General features: G+C 39.6%; 1 pseudogene; it reads right to left on the reverse strand.

Annotated features, from left to right (window-relative positions):
• Window positions 1-1,098: 1,098 nt before the first annotated feature.
• On the reverse strand, window positions 1,099-2,572 carry LOC123131339 (tubulin-folding cofactor A-like; annotated as a pseudogene).
• Window positions 2,573-4,203: the final 1,631 nt, after the last annotated feature.

The raw sequence follows: 4,203 nt of genomic DNA on the forward strand, positions 1-4,203 counted from the left end.
AATCTTCTAGAAGTAGGTCTGCTTCTCCGGGTACTATGGTAAAGCATGGATCGATCATGATACAGATGGACTTCTCTGTCATGTAATGGTTTAGAAGGGTCACGGTCCTGTACTACACACTGGGCATTTTCCCTCCTCGACTAGATGAAGGACATATTCATTCCATTCACGTGAGGAAGGGCGGCATCCGAGGAAACGCACTAAGTGGAGGAGTTTTCTAATGCTGTAAATAAATATGAAGTCTGCCAACATACATACCTATACAATCATAAAAAGGCAATTAAAGATAGGAAAACAGTTTACTTATTAATTTTGTAGAGAATTACAAAGTACAATTTCCCAAATGATAACAATATACTGTACTATTCTTTAAACACCTGACTTGAATCGACTATGTTGTGGTTTCAGGTTTTAGGGGCCTTCCAAGACAATTTGGTTAATTATAACCAATGGTTAACCCTGCATAACACCTCCAATTAAGCTGTGTTGATAGACGTTGTCTTCAAACTTGAAATGTTCAGCATGTGTGGAATATCCAACCTCGAGGAGAATGTTGGTCAGAGAAAGTAGATGGACAGTTTTGTTGATTAGGATGCGTGATTAGTTCCCAACCTCGTCAGTCGTAGAAAAATGGTAATTGTCTCCTAGCGTTGTCGGTCGGCGAAAAGCGATTGAGTATGTGAAACGAATGCCATGACCCATGAGGATTACAGATAAAACGCATCACAGTTGATAGGCCGAGTATGTCATGGCGTGAATTACTGAGCTCCTCCTCTCCTTTTTCTTTCTTACAAATATCCTCCTCTCCTTGACTAGATAGTAACACTGCTAAGTTCAATATAGCTAATTAAACTCTATGATCTGCACAGGTAAAATCTCGAATTTGGCAGCTCAGGCCTGCGCTTGTTGCAGCTTATGCCATTTTTCGTGAGACCTTCCCCTGGTCCAGATAGTCCAAACAAGCTGAAAATTTTACAAAATCTGAATTGGCATGTCTACTGTATCCACTGAAATATCATGTTATAACTCCATCGGATTCATCCGGGACAAATTTCTGAGTCAACCGCTCTCAGCTGCATAATAATGAGATTGCAACCAAACACCAAATAAAATGGATATATCAACTGACATGAAAACATCTCATGGAATGAGTTTCCAAGGTACCAACAACGGTTTAAAACATCTCATGCAATCAGTATCTTACAAGTCAGGACAAGTATTTTACCAAGATGCTTGCTAAAACTTCAACACACCGACGCTCTTGACTAGTGAGTTGATCTTCGAATTGCTCAAATACAATTTCAACTTATGTGATCGCGCTCTCCGCCTCTCCTATCTCGTCACCTTGTTCTCCTGACTCCTTCAATTCGGCCTGCAAATAGCTTGGAACAGCTCATGACAAGATCACACATATATAATGTCAAATTTAGCTCAAATGTTTCAGAAACGGTACCAGAGTTGCTTCCAGTTCTGCCAGTGTGGCTTCAAGACGCTTATGGCAGTCTGGTATCATCATCCTTGACTCAGCCAAAACATTCTCCTGAAGAAGTAAATGACATTAAGATACAGTGCAATTCACATGGAGCTACAACTTCAGAGACTTGTATGATCAACAAATTGGCATTTCCTCATCTAAAGAGGCACTTAGATAAAGGATCTTAGACATTGACAGCAATGGCCATTCACGATCTCAATTACAAAAAAGTATAAAGAAACATGTCAGAGTTCTCCAAACACATGTGAATTGTAATATCTGATAAGCCTGTGATTGTAGCTACACGTTAAACCTGAAAAATGTGATAATTAATGGAAAAATATACTTGTCAAAAATATACCACATGTTCATTTGATTTACGGTTGGTCATATGCTATGCCCATCACGGCTTCAAGATGCTTTATTTGTAACACTTAGATAGGCTGTCCGACCAATAGCATACATACATACATGCATACAAGAAATGCAAACCAGTTCTTGTTGGAAGATTTTCTATATACTGGCTGAAGCCTGAAGAATAATAGATTGTCTAACATCAAGGCTATCACATGGGCAGAAACCACAGACAGAAATTCAATCAACCACCACCAAGTCTAGGTTGGGAGTACTCTACTGTGACAATAGATGAAGATTTTCTTTGCTGGCTGAAGCCTGAAGAACAATAGATTGTCTAATATTCTATTGTGACAATAGATGAAGGAAATTATGCAGAGTAGTATTTGTTTAGGTTAATATTTTCGGGGCAAAACTGGGATGGACTAGAAGTAGAACTACCAAGAAGACAAGAAAAGAAATAGTCTAGTAAGTTTGGAGATTTTTCACCTGCTGCTTGAGATCGTAGGGATCGGCGCCTCTCTCCTTCATGGCTGCGGTCTTGGCCGCCTCCTTCTCCACCTCCTCCTCGTACGACCGCAGCTCCCTTACGGCCCTCCTGCAAGTCCGCGTCTTGATCCCGAGGCTCCTCAGAGTCGCCGCCATCCTGAACACGCGGAAGCTGGGTTGCTTCTCCGGCGAGGCCCCGCGGCGGCGGCGGTGTCGCTCGGCGTTGGGGTCGGCTAGTGGAAGCAAAGATAGGTGGTCAAGCTGTGGGCCGGACCCAATATGATAAGGATCATGTCGGCCCAGTAAAACTGTCGACGCCACACTACTTGGCAGCGGCCCATAGAACGTCAGGGCTATATCTGGCCTACTAATATTACTCAAAAAAAAATCTGGCCTACTTTGCCGAAGAAAAATACAATCTGGCCCACCGCAACATGTTGAAAGATCTACCACCAAATGGGTCAATGTTATTGAAGAAAAAATCACGGAGTTGACCGCAAGAACCAAAGCCTTGCTTCCGCAAGCCCTGAAATGGGAAAACATAGCCTGTGCTTTCAAAAGAAACTGTGCTTTTGGGCTTTGGCTTTTTTATTAGTTTTTTCTTACCGATTTTGTTTTTTGTTTTTTTGTTTCTGTTTTCTTTCAATTTTTCTTTTTCATTTTGTGAAAAAGGTTCGTCGAGACCTATTAACATGGGATCTAGTTTCAAAGACCTCGACACAAAAAATATAACAGTGAAACACACAATTCAAGAATATTTTGAATAACTAATCTATGGGAAAAAACTTACAGTTGGGACAAGTGATGTACATGCAGTACTTAACGTGTCAGCCTCTGAATTGGTGGAGAGTAAACTTCGCAAAGGGTAACCCTTTACTAATAATTTCAAAGAAAACAAAAGATCAAAGGATGACTCACGTCTAGAGCTCTCATTAACAGGCCTGCCACATAGCGTGAATACTACAACGGCATTTCCTACTCGGCACCTTCAGCACCTATTTCTACGTTTTCCGTAAACCGGCGCACCCCCCCCCCCCCCCCCCCCCCACATTCGCGCTGGCTGGCCTGTTTAGCTTTTTTATTTTTCAATTAACCTGCTAAAAACGTGCGTGCAAGGTGATTCAAACCCGCGATCTCCTTCTTCTTGATAAACTGCAGTAACCAACTAGGGCACCACACATGTTGTGATTACTTACTCCCTTTTTCTTCTTTCTTCTCTTTTCCTTTTCCTTTTATTTATTTATTTATTTTTCTATTCTTAAATTTGTGAAATTATTCAGAATTGATGAATTTTTTAAAAAATTGATGAAATTTTTATAAAAAAATCAATGATTTCTTTTTGCAAAACTTATGAACGTTTTTGCAAATCGACGAACTTTTTCAAATTTGCGATCTTTTAAAAAATTATGAACTTTTTTCCAAAATCAATGAGCTTTTTTAATAAAATCCATAAACCTTTTTAGATTTCACAAAAAAATATCAAAAGTATTTTAAAAAGCTGGTTCTTATCTACCAGATCAACTACACAAAAAGGGAAGGAAAAAACTAGGTTGCGTAGCGAACTCTGCTGGGTCGCGGCCTGATCGGGGTGCACGTGAGCACCGCTGAAGGCGTCTAGAGCACTACGAGTAGTGTGCCTTGATTTGTTTTCTCGTCCTCACATATACTCCCTTTGTTTTTATTGATTCTGCATACTAGAGTTGGCTGAAGTCAAACTTCGTAAAGTTTGATCAAGTTTAAAAAAATAATATAGACATTTACCATAACAAATCTATATGATGTGAAAGCACATTCAATAATAAATCTAATATTGTTCATTTGTTATTGTATATGTTAATATTTTTGTTTATGAACTTCGTCAAAGATTATAAAACTTGACTTTGATT

Source organism: Triticum aestivum, chromosome 6A (genome assembly GCF_018294505.1).
Source record: "Triticum aestivum cultivar Chinese Spring chromosome 6A, IWGSC CS RefSeq v2.1, whole genome shotgun sequence".
NCBI classification, from domain to species: domain Eukaryota; kingdom Viridiplantae; phylum Streptophyta; class Magnoliopsida; order Poales; family Poaceae; genus Triticum; species Triticum aestivum.